Source organism: Harmonia axyridis, chromosome 1 (genome assembly GCF_914767665.1).
Source record: "Harmonia axyridis chromosome 1, icHarAxyr1.1, whole genome shotgun sequence".
Lineage (NCBI taxonomy): Eukaryota > Metazoa > Arthropoda > Insecta > Coleoptera > Coccinellidae > Harmonia > Harmonia axyridis.
In genome coordinates this window covers 49,168,349-49,194,346 of record NC_059501.1, presented here as the reverse complement: position 1 = coordinate 49,194,346, position 25,998 = coordinate 49,168,349, and the positions used below count along the sequence as shown (strand labels likewise).

At 36.8% G+C, this 25,998-nt stretch overlaps 1 protein-coding gene across 7 annotated transcripts in view; it reads left to right on the top strand.

The window, feature by feature from the left end:
- LOC123673246 (focal adhesion kinase 1-like) overlaps window positions 1-25,998 on the top strand; it is a 335,822-nt gene that overhangs the window by 24,117 nt on the left and 285,707 nt on the right. The gene's annotated exons all lie outside the window — the stretch shown is intronic.

The following is a 25,998-nucleotide window of genomic DNA, read 5'->3' as shown; positions in this document are numbered from 1 at the left end:
CTCCCCACTGATATTCATTGAAATTACAGTGAAATTTTTTTTTTGGTGAAAATTTTATACTACCAACAGGAATTTTTCGACAGTGCAATTTAAAATTTTGGCCCCTATAGCCCAACCAGTTGTTTTTTTTTTCAATTATGTTAGAGGACCGAAGGAGAGTTTTGGATGGCCGTTATGAAGGAACCGTTTGATATTTTTCGATTCTGCTTTCATATTCGTGTATAAAAAAAATATAATCGTGAGAATTTTCATCATTTGTGGGTGAAATTTTTCGAAATTTTTGTTTCGCTGTAGACATGTAAAAAAAAATTTGTTCGATTTTTGACAAAATTTTCATACAAATTTCTAGAAGAATCAGTTGATTCAGATAATGAAATTCAATTTGACCACCAAGGAAAAAAATTTCAAACGTTGCAGGTTTTCCGCCATTTTGAATTCTTTTTCAAGGTTCCTTACCTTTTCTGAATTGAGCACTCAAAAATACTATAATTTGGCCAAAAATTGTAACTTTGAAGGTTATACATAACTGACCGCATTCTATAGAATATTCGTCAGGAATGATGTTGCACACGCTTAAGCTTCCAAAACAAGCTATATGTCATAAGGCAAAAACGATTCTCCCGGTGTCATCTACATGACTATATATGTTTGTCCGGTATAAAATGAAATACCCTGTATTCTGGTGATACAATCGCAATGCAAATTCAAAAAAATTGAAATTGTTTCAATATTGCCACACGAAAAATTTCAACTAGGTCGGATCAGGGAATTTTTGCATCAAAATACTTTCTAATTTTCTACTTTTGAAATAAATCATGGCGTAAGAAAAATATTCAGAATTGAAAAGTTGTAAAGTTGTTTGGTGTGATTGACACAAGCATTGTTCAAAGTATAGTATTATGCAATAGCATTATGTTTCATTTTGCAAATCGACAAAATTGAAAGTAAACAGTTGTATTAGTTTAGTCCAATGCAATAGGTCCCTGAAATATCAGGTTGTTTTTTCGGTAATCGACTTCAGTCTTCTAGATGTTTTTCTGATATCGCAATCCACATGATTTACACGAAGCATGAAATTATTATTTTCTGTATTTTACACGCATCTGCTGTCACAAAACTATCGAGAACTTCATGTGATATTTATTCATTTTGAATATTCTTTGGTTATGGTGGCTCGATCAACTTACAATTTTGCATATCTAAGTACAAAATTTCATACCTTTTCCCCATTAGCGCCCTTCGATGCCCATGCTTCGTAAAGTGTACGAATTTATACCTGACATTAACTTCTCCTCTTATCTCTTTCTCAGATCTTCTTTTTGTTTAAAGTCCGGAATTTACATTTCCTTCGCCTCTAATTTAATTTCTCCTATATTCTGCTGTTGTCTGATCCGAAGGCTTCCCTCCCTACTTCATGTCACTTTTTTTTCTATTTAGCTCTTCGAAAGAGGTATTTCCTCTTATTTGACTTTCTTATTTTGATTTGCATTATCTTTTTTAATTCCTTATTCTCGTGCTCTTTCAGCGTCTCTATTATCTTCTTTCTTTGTTTATTAACTATTTCTTCAATAGTTTCAATTTTCAGTTAAGTTACTGGATTACATTTGTATTGTTTTCAATAGCCGAGTGCTGAATAAAGTTTATTATATTATATATTAAGGCTCGAGCGGGGAATGGATGGCATCGGGTGGCACAGAACAGATCGGAGTGGAGTCATTACTTTTAGGGTTGAGCAACGGGTACAGTCATTCTTTCATCCAGTATTACTCCCAGCTATTTTGCTTCCTTTTTCCATTATATCGTCTGGTTTTATATTTTGACGTTTCCTGTTTTCTCTTTCTTTACTGTTGTTTCTCCGAAGTAGATTGCAACTGTTTTCGATGTGTTCACTTTGAAGTATTCCAGCAGTGTATCTAGGTCTATCTGTAACTGCCTAGTGATTGTTTTCCGCATTCTACTGTGATAGTATATGGCAGTGTCATCTGCAAACTGGGCTATCTTGCATCTATTCATTTTCGGTATGTCTGCCATGTATAAGTTGAACAGCAGCGGTCCTATCACCGATCCTTGGGGAACTCCGGCTTCTATTTCTCTAATCGTTGACCTGATACTATCGATATTCACCCTAAATTTTCTATTTGCCAGGTACGATTGTATCAATCTCGTAAGTTTGATTGGAAATTTCATCAAATTCATTTTGTAAATCAGACACTGATGCCACCTTTCATCGAATGCCTTTTCTATATCCAAGAAAATTGCAGCGGTATCTGCAGAGAGTTTCATTTGCTCCTTAATATTTTCCATTATTCGTACCACTTCATGAATCGTTGAGTGATCTTTACGAAACCCAAACTGGTGATCTGGTATTATTTTCTTTTCTTCTATGAAATCTGTCAGTCTTCTGTGGATTAATTTCTCTACCACTTTACCAATTGCCGATAATAGGCTTATGGGTTGGATCTTTTTTGTCGTTTCCTTTCTTCCAAATTAATATTGTATCCGCCGTTTTCCATTTGTTTGGATAATATCCAAACAAATATGTAGTATGAATCTGGCTATTTCAACGATTTCATCTCGAGCTTCTCCTGGTAAGTTGTTAATTGCTTGATTGAGTATTCCGTCTATTCCAGCTGCTTTTCTAATTTTCAATGTTTTGATAACTTCAATGTCTTCTTTAGTCACTTCTGTTGAATCTTCTTCCATTTCATTTTGATCTTCATCTGTTATATTTCCATGTATTTCGACTGATTGGTTGAATTGGTCGTCTTTGATTTTTGATTTGGCTTGAATTGATGTTTTAGAGATTCTGCGAACATTTCTGCCTTTTCTTCATTTGTGACAGCTATTTCATTTCCCTTCTTGAGTGCTGGTATCTTCGCTTTCGTTTTTCTTCCAGTTAGTGCTGTCGTCATTTTCCACAGTGATTGGTCTTCCGTATCTTCTTGTCCCAGTCTTCGTTGAACTTGTCTGACTCTGTTTTTCACATCGTTCGTCAGTTTATTCAGTATAGTTTTGTCACCGGGGTTTAATGTGCGTCTATACTGTTCCATTGCCTTTTTCTTCTGTAACAAAATTCCGAGCAAAATTCTCACGTCTCTTCTTCGGTATTTTTTTGATCTTGGTGAACTGTACTTCATCTTCGATTATTCTTTTTTCTAGATCCTCGATTGTTTCGTCTAGCTTTTCTTTGTTCATGATGAATATTCACACGTTTTGTTTGAATTATTTCTTTGAATTTTGCCCAAAAAGGTCATATTAGAAATGAAAAACAAAGGTTCGCAGGATGTCTATGGCTTCTCAGTGAAATTGCTGAGGGAAGTTGTCGACTGTTTGGTGGTGCTAATCTCTGACCTCATAAACGATTGTTTTCAGCAAGGCTACTTTCCAGATGAACTAAAAATTGCAAGGGTAATACCTGTGCATAAGGCGGGCAATCAGGAAAATTACGAGAACTACAGGCCAATATCGATCCTGCCAGTTGTGTCAAAAATCTTTGAGACGCTTCTCAAAACAAGATTGGTCTCGTTTCTGGAAAAAAATTCGTTGCTCTCCATCTCACAGTATGGTTTTAGAGAAGGTAGGTCCACCATATCGGCATTGGTTCACCTTGTCGAGTTCATTATAAAGGCGCTGGATGATGGGGAGGAAGTTATGCTAGCCTGCATGGATCTTAGTAAGGCGTTTGATTGTGTCAACCACGATATACTTTTACGTAAGCTGGAGTATATCGGTGTGAGGGGTCCAGCATTGGATTTGTTGAGGTCGTATCTGAGGGATCGGTGCCAGGTGGTGGATCTGGATGGTAAGAGGTCTTCCAAAGTTAAAATTACTGCAGGAGTTCCCCAGGGATCAGTGCTTGGGCCCATTCTATTTCTCATATTTATCGATGACCTAACAAGTAACGTTGCTGCAGACGATGAGACTATCTTTGCTGATGATACGTCATTTTTGAACAGAGCAAAAGACAGAAATTTACTGCTAAACAAATCACATGGAACGATTAAAAGTGCTATCGAATTGTTCCATTCAAATGACATGAAAGTAAATGAAGAGAAAACCCAGGAGATGGTAGTGAGTACGAAAACTATTTCATTGCTCGGGGTTTCAATCAGCGGAAATTTGACATGGATGAAACAAGCTAATGAGTTATGCAGCAAACTATCCTCAGCATTATTCGCCATACGACGAATAAAAAATATATTAACAGAAAAGGAAGCGTTACTCACATATCACATACACTTTCACAGTAGGATGATCTACGGCATAATCCTATGGGGTGCATCTCCTGAAGCAAATAGAGTGGTCCTGAAACAAAAACAGGCATTGAGGTTGATGGCGGGAGTAAGCCAAATCACAAGCTGTAGACCTCTTTTCAGGAAATATGGTGTGCTTACCATATCATCCTGTTATATCTTAGAGTGCCTACTATATGTACACAAAAATCGGGACACTTTCCAAAGACATTCGGCGATTCACAACCATAACACCAGGTTCGGAGACAACCTTATGACCCCAAGGCATAGATTGACTAAAACCCAAAACACGCACATCTTCAATGGAACGAGATTTTACAACAGACTTCCCCAGCGGCTAACTTCGCTGCATGACATAACATTCAAGCGTCAAGTCAAAGCGATTCTCATCGAGGGTGCATTCTATTCCATGGATGAATTTATGGCATACCAGTTCTAGCCAGTATTACATCGTATTTTATCTAATTTATTTTGTACATTGTGTGTATATATTTATATATCTCTGTGTTTTTAGTTTGTCCAATATGTAAAAGTATTGTTTTTTATTAATTTGTATATTTTAGAATTGACATTATTTAGTATTCTACATTTATGGAAGATTTTTCTTGAAATATGTATTAATATTTCTTGATTGTTGACATTCCCTGTAAAATTTTGGGGGTGACGAATAAATTTGAATTAATTGATTTTCGGTCCGTGGGTAGTCTGCCTGTTCCGATTTCTAATGTCATGATCACTCGGCAGTGATCCGATGAGAGATCCATCTTGGTTTCTATTTCATAATTCGCTGATACATTTTTCATTAAGGCTATGTCCAGTACGTCCATCTTACCTGTGGTTTCGTGAATATGAGTGGGATCTGAGTGGTTATATGTGGGTCAAATAAACATTTCAATTATTAATTTTATTATCAAATTATCTTCTGGCCCTAGTACTAACAGATTGCATTTGTCTGCTATAGCTCTCAGTTTAGTTCCCTGGGGATTTGTCTCCTTGCTATTCCAATCAGGATGCTTCGCATTTAAATCTCCCGCAATTATCATAGGTTTTTAATTCGGAAGAAGTTTTTTATATCGGCTTCTTTTGACCCATTGTTTGGGGAAGGGTACACAGAGTAAATGTTTATTTCACCTGCCTTCGTTTTAACACATAGGTACCCCTTTTTCTTCGATATTTGCACTTTGAACTTCTGGTAGTTCGTGATGTACAATTCCTTATTTCACTAAGACGGCTGTACCTCCTCTTCTACCTTGTTCTATGTCTTTTCTATATACTTCATAATTTCTTATTTTAAATTCTTTGGTTGGTTTCAAATAGGTTCCACCCAAGAGAAGTATATCAATTTTATTTTCTTCCAAGAAAAGAGTTAATTCCTGTCTTTTTTGGAAGACTAAATTTGCATTCCAGAACGCAATTGTAAGACTTTTATTATCGGTGTGGTTTATTTCTTCTCAAAAAGCTTAATCAGTTTTTCCTGCTCTTCTAAGAAGGCGATCTTTTGCTTCATTGTCGCTTTGGTAGATCAAAATTGTAGAGTCATTCTTCCTAGAATGGCTGCTAGATTGTAATCGTTTTCAATAGATTTTTTCCCTTCTTTAGGTCGCTTTTCCTCTTTGCTTTCTGGGATTTTTTCTCCATCCTTCTTAGCTTCTTCCTTTTTGGCATCCATACTTTTTCTGTTTTCCATTATTTTGGTCCAATCATTTTCTTTAGGTAGTGGAACATCTTTATATTCGGGTTTTTCCAATATTAGGGTTGTTAGGATTTTTGGTGCATTTGATAGATGTCGAAAGATGGTCTCCTCCACAATTCGCACATTTCGGCTGTGTTGTGATCGGTTTGGGGCACTCCGCTGTCACATGTCCTTCTCCGCATTTCATACATTTGTATGCTGCATGGCAAAATCTCTGTGAATGTTCGTATAACTGGCATCGGTAGCACTGGATGACTTCATTCCTTACCCTGAGACTTTCTACTCGATTGAAATTCCACAGCATTCTTTTAACTTTGAGAATATTCTTTGTCAATTTCGACAAGCACTATGGGGATGGGATGTCCTTTCTTTCCTTTCATCCTAGTTATTTTTGTAACAGGGTCTGTATTTCTTCGTGAGTGGATTCTAATAACACGGAGGACAACTTTTAATTTCCTTCCTTTTTCAATCCGAACGTGTAAAATTCTTCATCTCCTTATTTTAAAATCTTATTAGCTAGGTTGATATGGGTAGTGCATGGCGTTCGATGACTTCACTTTCTTTTTCACGGGAACGGAATGACATATATTCGTATCTTCAGAACCTATTTGGCAAATTTATGTTGTTTCCTCATCGGCACAAAGGGATGCCGACCAGCCCTAATGACTGCACATGTCATTCAGCGTCAATCTAGATATTTATGACTCTGATGCGGCTCCTTTTTGATGGGACTTAACTTTGTCGGTATTCCTGCCTGTTGTTTATGATCGAATTAAATCTCATTCCGAATTTCTGAACATGTGATTTTTGTTGATCAATCCCAAAACGTTTGTGGCTCTATTTTTTCCTGAAAATTGTTTTAGATAGTTAGGCTATAAACAGGGTATCCCGGGAAGAATGCGACAAATGGATGCATAAATGAAGGTCATCATGAAGGACTCGTATTAAAATCGCTGTTTGCTATATACAGGGTGATATTAAGCTTATAAGTGAAATTTCATAGTTCAATAACTCTTTAACTAATCGACTGAATAATTTCAAATTTTGAAGTGTAGTCACTCTAATATCGCCTTCCTTCAATATTTCTGAAATCGCGATTAAATCAGATCCGGACTTTTTCTATTTTCGGAAATATTGGATCACCCTTTATCTCGAATTCGTAACCATAAATAATTAATTCATAGAGAAAATTGAAAAATCATTATTGGCACTGTCATACAGGGTGATCAATAAACATTGCCTTATGAGTGGAATTTCATTGTGCGATAAACTTATCAGTAGAATTGAATTCGACATTTGCAGATCGCAATTTCAGACGTCAAATACTTTTTTCTTCTCCATTTTTTCCGAATCGGCTCGGTTGAAAAGATATGGGCTGTTGGAAATCCATAAAAAAAAATGTAATTTTTAGTTATATCTCGCAAATGGAATGGAATCGGACATGTACAAGCAAAGACTCACCCTGTATAGTTGGGCTATATATATTTCAGCTGACTAATGTCTGTGAGATTTTCGAAATATTTACTGATTTCCATCCTTTGAAGAAAAAGTAGAGAGTTATTTCTGAAAATCTGACCAGAACAACGCAACTGCACAAATGTAGCATAAGTGTCTGAAGTAATTTTGGCCAAAGAAAAACGAAAGAGCATGACTAACTTTCTTCATTTTTTTTACGGAAATGTCCAGGGCACAACTTCCCATAAGTGCAGCACAAAATCGAAATACAGATGTGCTGGGATGAGTTTTTTTTTCTAATTTTTTAGTATTCCTGTGAAACCCAAAAAATTTATGACATAGGTGCTGGCCTGGCTTTTAATTGAATTTCGTGATATTTAGTACATGTACTAAAAATTTATTTCATCCGTTGAAACCCAATAAACATATTTTGAGAAATATTTTCAAAGTCGTATGTAACAAAAAAAAATGTTTCAAAGTATCACAAACTTAGTACTGCACAATTCAGTAAAAAAAATCGAAAATAACCCTTGTCTTCTTCCACTATCATTGCTCAAAGACCACGAAACACGTTAAATATCTAACATGTTTGATATCCCATTTTACGTTCTTGCCGCCTTCGAAACCGTCCGTTTCGAGAATGGTTTCACAACTCCTCCGTTGACACGAGTCGATCTCCACACATAACTAACCTCGCTTGTGCTTAACTACCCGTGTCAACTAGGATAAATCGTTCATTTCGTGAATATTCGCTCGACTCTTCCGTTGACACGGGTCGTTTTCCATGTATTCTTGAAACACAGCTGTGATCCACTAGTCATGTCAACCTAGCTATATAGTGCCCTGTAGTCATCTTCGCTTTTGTGTTCAATTTGAACCCCTTTGCTCTACTGATTTCACTTTTTTACACTCAACTTGTTGTTTCTTGATCTCCTTGTTCACTTTATTCCATCTGCTTTTATTTCTTAGAATCAACTGTGCGATTATTTCACTCTTCATATATCTTCAATATCCACTTTGTTCTTCGGCAAATAACTGTCCAAGGCCACAAAATCTTGTATGGTTTTATCCATTTCGGATAACTACAATACTTAAATAACACTACAGTACTGAAAAGTACTAAAAACTTCTTGAGCCGTAACGGAACACAAGATTCACTATACGTCTCAATTACTACGTGTTTCACCACGTGTTCACTTTCACTCTCGTTTTGCGCACCTCGCTGCGCAAGCTTCACTCTACAACATTTACTACTCGACGGTATCTCTTTCTGAATAATATGGAAAACTTAATTACAGAATTCTCATCGACGCCGATTGCGGAATTTTGATAACCGAGACAGGTAGTACCTTCTTATATTCAAGAAAGAAAAAAAAACTACCAGCAACACTACAAAACTGATTATTATATTCATTTGTCTCGATTCGATTCTCGTCGATTCAGTCATTCAATGATTTCACAGCTTTCGTTGTGTCCTTGGTTGGTGGTTATATGAAGATTTGAAATTTTGATCATCAGAAAGAAATATCGGTAAATATTTACGAAACCGCTCCCTCCTATTTTTCACTTTTTTATTATTTTTGATAATATGAAAAATGAGCATTCTAGAATGATTCTTGATGGTGTTCAATATTGGCAAACTAGTATTTCAATATGTATTTTTGTAATTTGAAGAAAAATATTGGAAATCTGCATGAAAACTAGTCTTCCGCTGCAAACGCTGCTGCCAGGAGCTGAAAAATAAACCGCGACAACTGTGGATACTAATTGTAATATCTGACCACCAAATGTATGTGTCGCAATTGCGATCGATTTGAGATAGTTTCAAGAAAAAGTGAATCTCGTTAGCAATTTCCCTTTCTTGATGACGATGATGATGACGATAACTACTATTATTTTTTGTCACTTTATTGAAAGAGTCCCAAAAAATGCCATGAGCTTCATGTGTGAAATTGGATTCAGTTTCATCTTCTATCATTCGTTTAAAGGGTGTTGGAGACGGCGTTGATCTATCAGGGGAGGACTCGTCGCAAGAGTTTTTTATATATTCTATCATGATTTTCCGTCGGACTTTTTCAGATTCAGGAACTCCTAAATATTCTGACTTGAATCTTGAGTCTGAAAAGGTAGCAAATTTTGTATTCTGTTCTAAGGATTCGAAACGAGTTTCCAATTCAATTTCAAAGAAGTTTTAATACGAGTCAAGTCTTGTGTTCTTCGTGCAATCTCGTTTCGGTCAGAACTCGCAATTCTCGATATTTATTAAAATGGTTTTAAAAGATTTATGCACTTCTCCATCAGGTCCCACTGTTGTGTCGTCAAATTAGTGAATATATCATGTTCAGCTGCATAAAGAGAGATATTCTTTTTTGTTCCAACAAGAGTCTGCAATGTAGAAGGTAGAGTTCCACTTCGTGTTCATCTCGGTGTTCATGTCCTGCACTAACTGATGCTGCAGTAAATTTAACTCCTTTTGTTTGCAAGCAATTTTTCTTGTGCTACACCTGATTGATTGAAATGGGTTACTAGACGTCTTTCAGTGGCAATCATGTCTAAAACTTTAGGTTGGACCTTCATTGACTCCTTACCAACTCTCTGAAGTGAATGTATGAAACATCTAGAAAAATCATACTCCGCTATCATGGATAAGTACATGAATTTTATTTTTCTCCTGTGTGTGATCCAGAAAACGGTTTCATAGAAAGAACTTGTTGCCGTGTTGCAGCTGAAATTCCGGAGATAACCAATGGGCTGTGCATCTCAAGTAGCTTGAAGTATTTTGCTGGCACGTTTAAATGTCAGAATTCACTGAAACCACAATGGCTTTTGCAATATTTGCTTTGATTTTGCCCTGAATTTTGTTGTAGATATCGGGAATAATTTTTTGGGAAATATAAGTAAACGCAACTTGATAGTTCATAATGAGGTAACGCTTGTTCTACAAATTTTTTAAACCCGACCTTTTCTACGATACGGAGCGGCTTGTTATATATACAAATCATTTCAGCAATTAAATGATATTTTTTGGCTTTGGCATCATTCACATCCCAAAGTAGTTTTCTTTCAAACGATTCCGCCAGTGTTGATAGTTTCTCTGCTGATGTTAGGTATCCACTTGTGCTCAGGCGCGGATCCACGGGGGGGGGGGGGGTGAACTGGGGGAACGTTCCCCCCCAAATGACCCAGGCACCTCTTAAATTTTGCCGTCCCTCCTAGAATTTGACATACTTAGGCTCAAATAATTACAATATCAGCAAAAATTTCACCTTCAATACATTTTGGGAAGATCCATATCTATAAACGGCAAAAAAAATGACGTCCCAAAATGGCGAAAGTGTCTGCGGTCCACATTTTCAGTATTTTGAGTATCTAATAGTTCCCCCCCCCCCAAAAGTGGGGCCTGGATCCGCGCCTGCTTGTGCTGAGAACGGCATAAGGGTACGGCCATGGTGAGCCGCTTCTCGCGTCTCGCTTTATCGCGGCTGATTAGACTAGCGCTCGGCGACTGGTGAACCTGCTAGATTGTAGCAGGTGGTGGTCATAGTGCACCGCTCGTCAAAACGTCTCGTTGTGTTTGCCGCTGCAGCATAATCCATTTTCCATCATGAATTTATGCCTTGAGGATCTTTTGGCTATCTTAATAGCTAGTGATAATGTTTCTTTGAAACTAAAACATGGAAGGTCTACTGACGTTCATGAAATAAATAGATCACGCCAAAAAGTTGGTGAATATCATACCTTGTTTTCACAGCTGACGGCCCATCCAGAAAAATTTTTCGAATATTTCCGCATGCAAGAATTGACATTTAAGTATATTTTGAATCTAATAGAAAATCGTTTAAAAAAGCAGTGGTGCAACTTTCATCAACAATGAATTCTGCCGGAAGAACGTCTTACGGTCACTCTGAGGTAAGTTAGGGTAAATGCACTGGTTCTCGACCAGTTAACAGAAACATCGATTTCGAGCAGGATTCTTTCACACATAAACTTATCAAATTTTAATGGTATTGGTGTTCATCGATTCTTTGGCGAGTTTTAAATGATTTGTCATATAATTTTAAGCGTTCTTTTCGCATTTAACCTTTGAAATGTGAAAACATATAGAAAACCTCAATAACCTTCGGTTCTCGACCACGCCGCAGAGTTCTCGACCATTTTTGAGTTATTTTTCGACCACTAATAATAGTGGCCGCTCCACTTGAAAATTTTATAAAAAACTTTAGAGCGAGATGAGTGATTAGTACTTACTTTCGTACCGTACCATCGACATCACTACCTATCACTCAGATTGATTTCAGATGAGGTAATCAATTAAGAAACACTCGGAACGTAAAAAAAAATTATTTTGCAAAAATTTCCACTTTCTATAAATATTTCAAAATAGCAACTCATACAACATTATTTGGTTATTTTGCTCTTAATATCTATTTAGAAACTAATGAGTAAATAAAATATAAAACACCGACCACCAGTGGTCGAGAATTAAGTACAATCAAATTGGTTCTCGACCGCGAATAAATAAAGGGCAGAAATAAGTGTTTCAACGTTAATTCGGTGGTCGCAAACTAATATTCAGAAAGTAGATATATAAATGAATCAGGGTATCGAAAAAAAATTAAAATGATCCAACAGAAATATATCGGTTGAAATAAACAATTATTGAAGTAACATATTGGTTCTCGACCACATTGGTCGAGAAATAAAAGGTACAAATTTTCCAATACCAGTTCGCGACCGCCGAATATTGAACAAAAAAATATACATTTATTTGCTTTTTGATTGAAATACACTCGAAAAAATATCTTATAATTGATATGGAACAAAATATACACACATAATTCATTTAAAATAAGAAATAATTACTATTTTCTGGTCATATATCACAAAGCACTTTTCTAAGAGAGGGCGAGAAAGAACCCTTTTCTATGAAAGACGGTTATAAACTAATTTTCAGCGCGAAAACTTTGACCTATACCACTACTATGCAAACTATCTTGGAAGGTTAGAATGGTCGAGAACACGTACCGCGAAAATATTTTGCACTACATGATATATTTTAATTATTATTTTATCTCAAATCACGGAATGGTCGAGAACCAGTGCATTTATCCTAATTCTCTTCATATTTTTGTTCATTGGTTCAGTACCCTGAGTATATTTGTTTATTTCATTTGCCATATATCGACTCATATAATTTCCACCGACTGAAAGATGTAGATGAATTTCTTGTAATTGAAACATCAAATTTTCTCTTACAAAAATTATATTGAATAAGTAAAAAAAAATAATATAAAATAACAATATCCCATATCACGCTATTTAAAAACACTTTAGAAATCAAAATTTCTTTGTTAATATCCATCCTATCGATATTTATTCACTACTACGTCCAAATTCCTTTATGAAATCAATCGAGCGGGCTTACCGGCAAGCGAGAAAAGAATTAGTAATTCATTCCGGTAAAAGCGAGAAGAAGCTGGCTGAGCACTCGGAAGCGGGCGAGCAGGCGCACTATGTCCATACCAGATCATTTCTTCGTATGTTTATTACCCGCTAGCAAGACGCGATAAAGCGAGACGCGAGAAGCGGCTCACCATGGCCGTACCCTAATATTGGAGTCACAACCGGCTTTGGAATTTCACCAGTTTTATTTTTATTTGTCAATTTGTAATGTTTGGACATCGAATTACTGAATGTTGATGTACTGATGAATGACAAAAAACATACTTCAAAATTCTGTACCGATTAACAATGTGCATAAATTAAAAAACTCAAGTGACAAACTTGCATTCATCAAATCGGTGGATGTCGTTTTGAAGAATTTAAACTGATTCAAAGTAAGGGCAGTATTATTAATTTCCCCCGACTGCAGCCCCTATACGCCTTGAATAGAAGAATATCCTCGCCGTCGGCTTTCTTACACCCCGCTAAGGCCCAGTTTCACCAAATGCTTTAATCTTGACTTAGCTCTTAAGTGAGGCCTTAGATCACGATCAATGTAATGTAGCGTTTCACCACACTCCAAAGCGCCATTTAATCGACCAATCGCGATTTAGCACTAATCGGCCATTTTTGGAGGATTATAACCTTTCAAGTTGAGATTAATAATTATTTATCAGTATGGAACTCTTGTCTATGTAATTATTTTTCCGGAAATTTCTAATTTTTGGGTCAATTTTATCAAAATATGGACTATATGTATAGGCTCAATATTTCCCATTTAAAATACACGTAAACTTTGTTTTTGTGTTTTATGAAATTTATTGCAAAGAATAATTTATTGATATGTTTGATTGAAACATTATTTGAGAAGCAGTTAAACTTGTTAATAAAAATAAATAAGTTAATAAAATTACTTATATAGTTTTTTTTCCAGAATGTGTGGTTTTGTGAAATGGGATAATTCCTTTTTAACTTCTGCAAGTTTCCGACATTTCGAAGCACATCACTCGACATTTTCGGCAAAAATTATCTTTGTTTTTTGTTTACAAGATGACAAATGATTTGAAATGTTATGAGTTATGAATGAATGACACCTGACACCTAGCGCCAATGGTGGTCATCACTGCTAATGCGATACAGAACACTATATAACTTTTTGTCCACAACGTTGCCAAATGGTTTGACTATTTAATCGCGATTTGGTTAATCGGGATCATCTTCGGACGGGTTGATGCATGGTGAAACAGAAAACACTGTTAAGCCTGCTTTAGTAACAAGCGGAGTTTAATCAATCTGGGATCAAGTGCTGTTTGGTGAAACTGGGCCTAAGAGGAACATTCACTCAATCCCAGATATTTAAAATTTTAGAAGGGAAGAGTTCGGTCGTGTCCGGTTCTTGTGGTCCCCCTGGTTTTCGTCGAACTGGTCGTTTTACACGCGATCCTTGGGCCTTCGCTTCCTAGGAATTTTCTCACAGTCCTTGCAGTACCTGAAAGAACAGCTTTTTGCATTACATTACAAAGATACTCACTAAGTCCTAGTTGCTTAATATTTTTCCTGAAATTATCATTCCCCACTGACGCTTTATCTGTAATTCGAGGTCCTTATGTTTTGAAATTTTTTCGACCTCCTTTTGTGCATGTTGTTGTTATTTGGTATTGCTACGTCGATAAGTATTGCTGTCTTTTAATGTTTATCGACTAGCAATATGTCTGGCCTGTTGTGAGGGAATGCTTTATCAGTCAAAACTGTACGATCCCAGTACAGTTTATAGCGTTCGTTTTCCGGGATGGTTTCCGGTTGGTACTTGTGGCAAGGCACTGTTTCAGAATGAATTAGTTTTGATTTGGTTGCCAATTTTTGGTGTAGTATCTTTCCTTCTGCATCGTGTCTCTCTTTATATTCGTTTCCTGCAAACATTTGACATTCTCCCGTGATATGTTGAATTGTCTCATTCGTTGGATACCCTTATCGGCATCGATCACCAGTAATATAATAGTTCCATCCTTTATCATATGTTTGAAATCACTTGATCTTGAATGGCTAGAAGAAAACCTTCCGTTTCTGGATACATCGCACCTGATGTGAGCCAATAGTTCGACGCTTCAATGTCGACATGATCCTGGTTCATCTCGTTGAAATGTCGTCCATGTAGGGACTTTTTATTTGCCATGGGAAGTTCCATGATGTCTAGCATATCTCTGCCTCCTTTATTCTTCGGCAGTGTCGTCCTCTCAATGCTACTTTTCGGATGGTGCTTGTGTGCTTTTGTCATCAAGGTCCTCATTTTGCGTTGCAGGTTTTCTATATCTGTTTACTCCATGGAATTATACCGAAAGAGTATGTTAGAATTGAACATGCATATGTATTGAGATCTCTCGTTATGTTCTTGCTGTTTAGGTTTGTTTTTAAAATTTTGTTGATTCTCCTAATGAACTCAGTTGTTAAGTCTTCCTTAATTCTTTGATGGTTTATTCGTCGGTTCTGTTTCATTCCTAGGTATTTATAAAGATCGTCCGATTTCATTGCTTCTATCTCCTGTCCATTGGAAAGAGCGATCGGTTCATCTTAAATTTTTCCTCGCACTACGCTAATAGTTCGACAATTATCCAGTCCGAATTTCATCCCCACGTCTCTCGAAAATATTTCTACCAGTTCCAACATAATTTGTGAGTGGTTTTTGTTGCATGTTATAAGTTTTAGGTCATCCATGTATAGCAAATTATTGAGTGCGATAGATTAACTATTGCCTATTTACCTTATTCAGTAGCATTCAGTTGTTTAGAAAGGGGGTTCAGCGCTAAGTAGAACCATAAGGGACTCAATGAATTTCGCTGGAAAATTTCCCTTCTTATTGAAATCTGTTTAGTAGTTATGTTCGCCGTAGAAAGTTCGATATTCGTTCTCCAGTTGTACATTGCATACTTCAGAAACTTTATAGTAATTGGATCGATCTTGTATATTTTCGAAATTTTGTCAGCCACCCATGTGGAATCATTTGTGTGTTGCTGTTGTGCTGGTTTTCATCACAATGGTTGTTTCCTTTGAATGTCGCTTTGTTGTTCTGTAGCCTCAGTTGGAGTTCATTTCTTATGGTGTTCAGTTTCTCATCGGGTACAAGTTTATTTCTCAATATGACCCGGTATTGGTCAGCAACTCTTTGCTCAGAAACTTGGAGTTCGAGATAGTTTCTGTGGAATTCTGCAAACAACTTTTGCCGGTAGCCCTTTTATCCTCTCCCATTTTTGTGACTTCATAGTATATGCGCATGATTGTTTCTTTCATAGAACTTGTTCATTTCATGCGTCTTTTTGGTAGACCTGCTTGAGTGAGTGCAGGTTGAGGATCCTGCGCAGCACCTTCAGCTGTCGGAGAAACTCGTGTTATTCTTATCCCAAAATGTTGAGATTGTGGTAGCATTTTGTTCGACAGAAGACCGTCTTCTCAGCACTCTGCCACCGACGTCCCTCATGCTCTCATGTCCAGCGCCAGCTCCAGACATGCCTTGACGAACCTCAGGCCGAGGTTCAATATTTCTATTCCTTAAATTCTCCATCGTTCTTGGGTTCCTTTGTGTCGTGAAGGAAACGGCCTTCGATCGCTTTTTACGATCCGCAGAGCTACGTTGGGAGAATACTTAAGCTGCTTTCCACACAGTTTCGTCCGTTACCCTGGACAGGGACCCTTCGACAGGTTACAGCTTCCCGGGTTAGGGAGCTCCTGGAATCTGCGGTTGGCAGGAGTGGATTCAACTCTCCTGATTGGTGGATCCCTAAGGATTTCGTACCCGTTACCCTTATTATTATTATTATTATTCACTGAATAGGTATCGTTGCGGGTCTGTCTTCCGGGAACTTCGACCAAATTGATCTTCTGTTCTTAACCCTACCTATTCATACAAACCCAGGGAGATCGATACGTTTAACGAAATCGACGACATCCTCATGTGCTTGTGCTATTATTTCGTGAATATTCAGAACTGACATGTGAGTAGACCTTAGGCCAATCAGCCTCGGACATTTAAACACTACGTCCTTTCCACAGAGCCTGCAGATTTCATCTGCTGACTTACCCATGCGGTAAAAAAGGTATTTGCACTGACAGTGTGCCGTCAGCAGTCCCACCATTACCCGAAGATCAGGTCGTGGTAGGTTCGGGAGCTTCCTGCTATAGGTGGGTGAAAGCACCACAATTTTTTTTGCCTGAACAAGACCCGGAGTATTTCTCCAGAGGGTTTCCTATCGTCCAATCCCATTATTGAACTGCTACCTTATTTTGGACTTCTCCAAGCCAACAGAACGGCTCAGGACCAACAGGTATAAACCTCGATGCTCTTTTTGTTCATCGGCTTTTTCGTTTCTTCCAATACCACCATGCCCCAGTAAATGGGTACATAGTAACTCTACTATGAGTAGAGTTTCTTTATTCCCTCTGGCCAGTTGCTCCCTTATCATTAGAGACCCCTGGCTATATGATTCCAGGAATCTCAGCGTGGTGATGTAAATACGCGCCCCTTTGAGGATTCGTTTGAGACTCTTGGACGCAAGAATAGACAGCTAGTGTCTGGATTTGCACGGTAGAGGGCTTACTTCCCAGGATCTAGAGATCCTGGATCCTTTCAGGCACTTATACACTAAAACCTGTGCTTCTTTCTGATTTCGATCCATCGGTGTACCATATGGAGGACTTTTTGTTCAAGCGATTTACGAAGTTCTTTGCACTGAGACGGTCAACGTTAACCGTTTCAAAGGGTACCTCGAAATAGAATATAGTTGGCATCACATCCGAGGGTTTCACCAAGAGGTTTTATAATCTAATTCAATATCCCTATCACGAGAAACGTAATGTTTTACGGCCTTTTGGTGACTGGACCGGTACGGGAGAACAAAAGGAAAAGTGCAGGACATGGTATCCAAGATGTTTCCGGAATTCAAGATTGTACGTACCACGCGTGTTGGCGGGAGCAGAGACAACGGTCTTTTATCCATCAAGGCCGACCTCACATTGAAACGGAGAGAGCCTTTGTCGCGGCTACGTCAGGAGCTAGAGAAGAGAAAATCCAGAGGTGAGAAGGACATAACAATTTGATACATTCGGGGGTATCCAAGGATTGTTCCTCTCTCAGAAAATCTGAATCACCTGACTGTTTGTTACCACAATGTGAGAGGTTTGCGTTCCAAGATTGCGGTTTTTATGCAGAACGTATATGTCTCATCATATGAGATCATTTTATTCACAGAAATTTGGTTGGATTATTCCATTAGTGACCTGGAGCTCCAGGTCCAGCTGAGTAGCTACAATATTTGTAGGACTGATCGATCTTCATCAACCAGTGAAAAAACAAGAGCTGGTGGTTATTTGATAGCTCGATAGCTGTAAAAAAGATTTTCTCTAACCAGTGCGTACCCCGTGTGCAGGTGTTGCTCGAAGATGTCTCGGATGTCCAAGGGTTATGTTCGTGGCAGGCGCCAGTGTGTTTATATGAATATAAACTGTGAGTGTGACTGTAACCTTCATCATACTATCTGGTCTAGTGACCACATGCGTTTGGATATTGATTTGGGTTTTTGTCAGCATACGGATGTCGACTCTTAGATTGAGGTTTTCTACACCCTTACACAGGGTGTCCCAGGAAGAATGCGACAAATGAATAACATGAATTAAGGTCATCATGGAGGACCCGTGTCAAGAGGTTTCAATCGCCTGAGTTCCTTTCGTTTGGGATATTCATCTTATGAGTGAAATTTCACAGTTCAATAACTCTTTAACTGATCGACCGAATAATTTCAAATTTTGAAGTTTTGCCACCTTTTACTAACGCATTTCTTCAATATTTCTGAATACGAGTAAATCAGATCCGGACTAGGAAAATTTCAGACTTTTCCTATTTTCGTGAATATTGGATCACCTTGTACGTGAACATTATGATTTTTTTTCCGTTTTCGTAACCACAAAGAATTAATTCATTATAAGAATTCTAAATCTGCATGGCATGGTCATACAGGGTGATAAATAAGCATTCCCTTATGAGTCAATTTTTTTTAGTTCAATAACTTTTCAACAAATCCACCGAATAATTTCGATTTTTGAAGTTTTGTCATCATTTGCTATCGCCTCACTTTTCTGAAATCGAATAAATCAGATCCGGTATAGGCAAATTTTAGACTTTTTCCATTTTCGTGAATATTGGAACACCCTGTCCATCAATATCAAAATTTTTTTCGTTTTCGTGATCTCAAAGAATTTATTCATAATCAAAATTCTAAAAATCTGCTTGCCACCCTCATACAGGGTGACCAATAAACATTCCTTCTTGAAATAAGCTTCATAGTTCTTGAAATCTTGAATTTATTGGTAAAATTATTTTGAAAATTGCAGTTTTTTCACTCTTTGCGAATGTCTTCCTTCAATATTTCTGAAATCGACTTTTTCTATCCTCATGAATATTGGATCAGCCTGAACCGTGAACAATTAAATTCAAAATTTCGTTTTCGTAACCACAAAATGTTAATTCATTACAAAACACTAAATCTTCGGCTTGGTAAATGTTTATTGATCACCCTGTATGATTATTTTCATTATGAATTAATTCTTTGAGGATACGAAAACGAAAAAAAAATTAAGATATTATGGTACAGAGTAATCCAATATATTCAAAAATAGAAGAAGTCTAAAATTTTCCTAGTCTGGACCTTATTTACTCGATTTCAGAAATAATGAAGGAAGGCGATAGTAAAGGGTGACAAAACTTCAAAATTTGAAATTATTCGGTCGATTAGTTAAAGAATTATTGAACAAAAAAAAATTTCACTCTTAAGGGGATGTTTATTGATTACCCTGTATGACCGTGCCAAACAGAGATTTAGAATTTTTATAATGAATTGAATTTTGTTGTTGTGAAAACGGAAATAAATCATAATGTTCACGTACAGGGTGATCCAATATTCACGAAAATAGGAAAAGTGTGAAGGGTGACAAAACTTCAAAATTTGAAATTATTCGGTCGAATAGTTGAAGAGTTATTGAACTGTGACATTTCAGTCATAAGATAAATATCATCCTGTATATCCCAAAAGAAGGAACTCAGGCTATTCAAACCTCTTGCTACGGATCCTCCATGATGACCTCAACTCATGGTATGCATTTGTCGCATTCTTCCCGGGATAGAGCCAATGCGAGCAATTTTGGCACCTGAAGCAAATAATTTTTTGGCGCCCCTGCTGAAAAAGTATCATTAAACTGTTCCACCCCTATTGCCGACCCTGCCCGGGACGAGGCTACAAAAAGATTTGTTCCTAAAATCAAGGTCAAATCGTCGATTTTCCCCAATGGGTTTTCATGTGAATTGAATTCGTAGCAATACTAAAAAAATTTGGAACTTCGTGAATGCTAGAAAATCTACCGGTGTGAACTTGGCAGCCAGTTTTCCGCAGCTCATTGATTTGCAGGCCGTCTATGGGTTAGTTTACGCTTGTGGATTTTCGAAGTTTCCACGAATGACCCTGTGAAAAATAATAATAATAATAATAATAATAAATCGACTTAATTCAATGAATGTATAAACATTTGCCCTGAAAAGGCGAAGCTTAGCTAAAGCTACTCTTAAACTCTTAACCTAAATGTTTAGCCAAGTTGATATTTGGCATAGTTAGTTTTCAATAACTACAGAAAAACATATCCGAAGCATATTGATTTGAAGGCCCTCTAAGGGGTAGATTACACTTGTGAATTTTTCGCAATTTCCACGAATGACCCTGTAAAATATATTTAGCCAAGTTTTTATTTGATATTGTCACTCTTCATAGCTACAGAATAACTTATCCGAATCACATTAATTAGTAGGCCGTCTAAGGGATATTTTACACTTGTTAATTTTTCTAAATTTTCACGAATGACCCTGTAAAAAATGTTTAGCCAAGTTGATATTTGGTATTTCTACTCTTCAATAGCTACAGAATAAATCCGAAGCACATTGATTTGCAGGCCGTCTAAGGGGTAGTTTTGAACTCGAGAATATTTTGAAATTTTCACGCATGACCCTGTCAAAAATGTTTAGCCAAGTTGATATTTGGTATTGCTACTCTTCAATAGCTACAGAATAAATCCGAAGCACATTGATTTGCAGGCCGTCTAAGGGGTAGTTTTGAACTCGAGAATTTTTTGAAATTTTCACGAATGATCCTGTCAAAAATGTTTAGTCAAGATGATATTTGGCAGTGTTATCTTTATTTAAATTTCATATGGAATATAGATTGAAGTAAAATCAACCCAAATAAAAGTATTGCACAACCATGAGCCACGATAGCCCGCAATGACGCGGTGGGAGGACTGTTATTCGCCCACGTTTTTCTAATTCTAATCCCAAATTTGTGAGTAGTTTATTATGTATCAATTATTGTTATTTCAATAATTTCTCTTCTCCATCCGTCAGTCCTTGGATAATTCACAGTGCTCAAATTTATGAGCATGATATCGAGAAAAAAGAACATATATTTGGTAATTAATAAAGAATATAAGATCAATCAAACAAAAAATATGATAGATTTGTAGATAATACTTTGAGAATAAGAAATGTGAACTTTATTCAACTTTATAATACAACAGTCTAAACTGACACTTTGTCAGAATTAATTCGACAAATCACGTTATACAGGGAACAACCAATAATATATATCCCAACAATATAATCGAGTGAATGTCTAATCCCAACACTCCCTCTCATGAACTCGACAAAGAAGTTAGTCCAATTCTGTTACGAAGTGTTTCGAAACGTGGTCCAGGAAGTGCCTTAGTGAGTAAGTCCGCCTCCATATCTTCCGTGGGCCAGTAAATCACATCAACTTTTCCATCAAGGATGGCATTACGAATAAAATGTTCCTTTATGGCGATATGCTTCGAACGAGAACTAACAAGAGGGTTCGAAGCTAATTTATGTGAAGCTTGGTTATCATCGAAAATTGTTATTTTTCCTGAGGAGATGCCCATGTCTGATGCGAGCTGCTGGAGATGAATGGCTTCTTTTGCTGACTCTGTTTAACTGTTAAAACATGTACTCAGCCTCGGCCGTACTGAGAGCCACAGTTTTCTGTTTTCGAGATTCCCAGCTTATTGCACCACCAGCATGATTTACGATCAACTACACATGAAGCCCAGTCAGCATCTGCAAAACCTGTAATAGGTTCTCCTGTCTGAGTAAAACAAATTCCAATATCAGAAGTTTTCTTAAGGTATCTCAGTACCCTTTTTGCTGCTTGCCAGTGTTCTTGAGAAAATTTTGTATTAAATTGACTAAGATTACTTATAGCATGCATGATGTCAGGTCTGGTAGCTACAGATAAATACATCAAAGATCCAATAAGATCTTGATAAGGAAGATTTTTTGTTCTTTGAGTATCATCAGCAGCAGTCAATTCAATTCCAGTCTGCATTGGTGTATTCGCAGTATTGGCGTTATGCATGTTATACTTCTTGAGTAGATCCTGAGACATACAGATATAGCCATTTCTTTGTTTGAATTCAATACCTAAACAGTATTCTAGCTCTTGCAGATCCCTCATATTGAAGTCATTCATTAAGTCTTTCTTGACTTTTTCTATTTCCGACAGTTTCTTTGATGTGATCAAAAGATCATCAACATAGACGCATATCATTGTTTTTGTACCTTTATCTGTTGATTCATACAAACAAGGGTCAGTTTGTGAAGGTTGAAATCCAAGAGACTTCAATTTGGTATTCAATTTCACAAACCACTGTCGACCTGCCTGTTTCAGTCCATATATAGCTTTTCTAAGGTGGCAAACCTTTTCTTCTTCATTTCTTTTTAGGTCTCCCATCATTTTTAGAGCTTTTCTGTAAACAGTGTTGTCTTCTTTTTCACTTTCCTCGATTATAATCTCATATAGATAATTTTCTAATTGCTTTGGCATTTCCATATGAATTGTGGTATCTATATCACCATTTAAGAAAGCTGTTGATACATCAAGGTGATGAATTTTCATATTTTGTTCAGCAGCAACCCCCAGCATCATCCTAATGGAACTCAACTTAACAACTGGAGCGAAAGTTTCAAAATAATCGGTTCCAGGACGCTGCACGCTGGGTGAAACCACGAGCAACAAATCTTGCCTTTCTCCGTTCTCGTTCTCCATTAGCTTTATATTTCTTCTTTAGAACCATCTTTGAACTAATTATATTTGGTTTATTTTTCTTCTCAACCAGATTCCAAGTGTCGTTCAATATATGAGCTTTAATTTCTTCTTTTATTGCATCTTTCCACTCATCGCCAGATTCTTCTTCATCAATTGGGTCAGGTTCACCATAACATTCAGCTAAGAAACCATAATGAGAGGTCATCTGATAATCCTTAGTCCAAGTCGGCAATTTTCTTTGACGTTGGGGCCTTTGTACAGTATCTCCCTCTTTCCCTGTATCATCATTTTCAGTAATTTCTCCTTCTTCCAACAAAGAGGATCTTGAAGAATCATAATCCAAAATAAGCGGTTCATCTTGCTGTTGATCTGGATTTGTAGTAACTATATCGATCATCTTATTGTTATCAAAAAATTCCATACTACTCAAATCCTGAGGTTTCTCCAAAAATGTATTATCCAGAATTTTAACATCTCTAGTTACTTCTACTTGACGAGATTCTGGATTCCAGATTCGATAACCTTTTGTTATCTCAGAATATCCAATGAATATTCCGGTTTTTGTTTTTGGTTCGAATTTGCCTCTTTTATCAAGTGCAAAAGCTTTCGACCTAAAAATATGGAGATGTCGTACTGACGGTTTCCGACCTACCCATCTCTCATAAAGAGATTTGTTTTCCAGAATTTTTGTAGGACTTCTATTACATAAGTAATTCGCTGTATAGATCGCTTCAGCCCAGAAGTTCAATGGTAGATTGGCTTCTATCAATAGACAACGAGCTTTTTCTACTAATGTGCGATTTTTCCTCTCAGCTCGACCATTTTGTTGAGGTGTGTATGTGCACGACAATCTTCTCGTTATACCATTTTGTTTGAGATAGTCATCTACTTCACGGTTACAATATTCTTTTCCGTTATCGCTTTGTAAGCACTTTATTTTCCGACCAGTGATATTTTCAACTTCTGCTTTATATTCTTTTAACTTCGAAAGGACTTAATTTTTTCGTTGGAGAAAATAAACACGAGTATAACTTGAGAATTCATCCACGAAAGTTACAAAATATTTAGCACCAGCATGAGAAGGTTCACGAATCGGTCCACACACATCTGATGAAATAATTTGTAAAGGTTCTTTAGTCCTTTTATCCTTGCTCGGTTTCGGAAAAGGCGGTCGTGACAATTTTGCTTGAATGCATGTTTCGCAATTTCCAAGTGCCTCACTTTCATTCAAGTTCAAACCAATTAATGATTTTCGTTTAAAAGCAGATTTCAGATCACTTTCGTTAATATGACCCAATTTTCTGTGCCAAGTTTTTATTGTAGGCTCTGAAATGATATTGCACGTTGCCGATATTTCTTCAATATTTTTTGCAGCAACCAAATATAGACCGTTTGTCTTTTTTGCTTCCAAAACGACCTGTCCACTTGGGTTTTTGATTATCGCCTTATTTTTGTTGACATATACACTATTTCCTTTATCTGTTAGTTTGGAGACCGATAATAAATTAGCCGATAAATCGGGAACGAAAAATGTATCGGGCAAATTAACATTTTCAGAAGGATTAAGAGTTATTTGTGCCAAACCATTTCCAGATATCGGTGCAGTTTGATTTTTCGAAGCTAATCGGAGTTCTCCTAGACTTTCTTCGGTCAAATTTTTGAAAAATTTTTTATTTGAACACATATGGGAAGTTGACCCGCTGTCCAGATACCAAATATTTGGATTCGGTTCAGGATTATCAATGGTTGCAAGACTTCGATGATTAATCATAAATGTAGCTTCTTTCTTTCCAGACCAGCAGTCTGAAGTAGAATGACCGAATTTATTGCATTTTCCGCAACGAGTTCTTGAAGTGTTATCATTTCTTATATTTTGTTTTCTTTGAAACTGCCTTTTTTTATATTTGCCTTTACCGTAAAATGCACTTTCTTTCGTCTGTCCAGTATCATGATCTCTCCTTGATTCATTTTCTTCTAATATTTTCACCTTCAAAGCTTCAGGATCAGGTAAAATATCTCTCGACTCTATTGCTATCCGAAAATTTTCAAATGAGGATGGTAGAGAATAAAGCATCATTATACTGAGGAGTTCTTTCGGAACACTTATATTCATGTCAGCTAATTTATCAGCTGTGTCCATGAAATTTGTTAAATGTTCACGAATGTCCCCATTTTCACCTAATTTTTGCAAGATGAGCTGTTTTAATAATGTTGCCTTCCTTGCAGGGCCCTTACTGGCGTAATTACTTTCGAGAGTATCCCATACAGATTTAGAGGTTGTACAATTCTTTATCTGTTTCAGTTCATTTGGTGAAATGAACAGAATCAATTTTGATTTAGCCGATAAATCCTTCTTCTGCCATGTTGTTCTTTCTTCAGCATCTGCAGGAATTGGAGTTTTACCGATGACGTAATCCCATAGATCATTTTTTGTCAGGATCGCTTCTGCTTGTAATTGCCAGGTATCATAATTATCTTTACGTAGTGGTTCAATTCGATATGAATTTTGAGCCATATTTTTGCGATGATAACTGATCTTCGAGTACAAGAAAATGAACTTCACTAACTCCTCTAAATGACTAGGTCTGGGCCCATAACCTGATAGATTTGTAGATAATACTTTGAGAATAAGAAATGTGAACTTTATTCAACTTTATAATACAACAGTCTAAACTGACACTTTGTCAGAATTAATTTGACAAATCACGTTATACAGGGAACAACCAATAATATATATTAGTCCAAGAAAATGGCCAATGAAATACGAATTTTGGGGTTAAAACTTGAATTTTCGATATAAGTTACTTTGAAGCATCTAAAAACGAACTGTGAAAGGTTTTTTTAAATTCACCCCCGGGAAGGGGTGAAAAAAAATAAAAAAAGGGGTTTTTTTGAAATTTTGGGGAAATGGTAAGTGTTAGAAAAAAAAGTTTCGAATAAAAGTTGTAGAGCGTAAAATTTTACATAAAAATGTTCTCACAACTTTTTTTCCTAAAATTGAAATTAA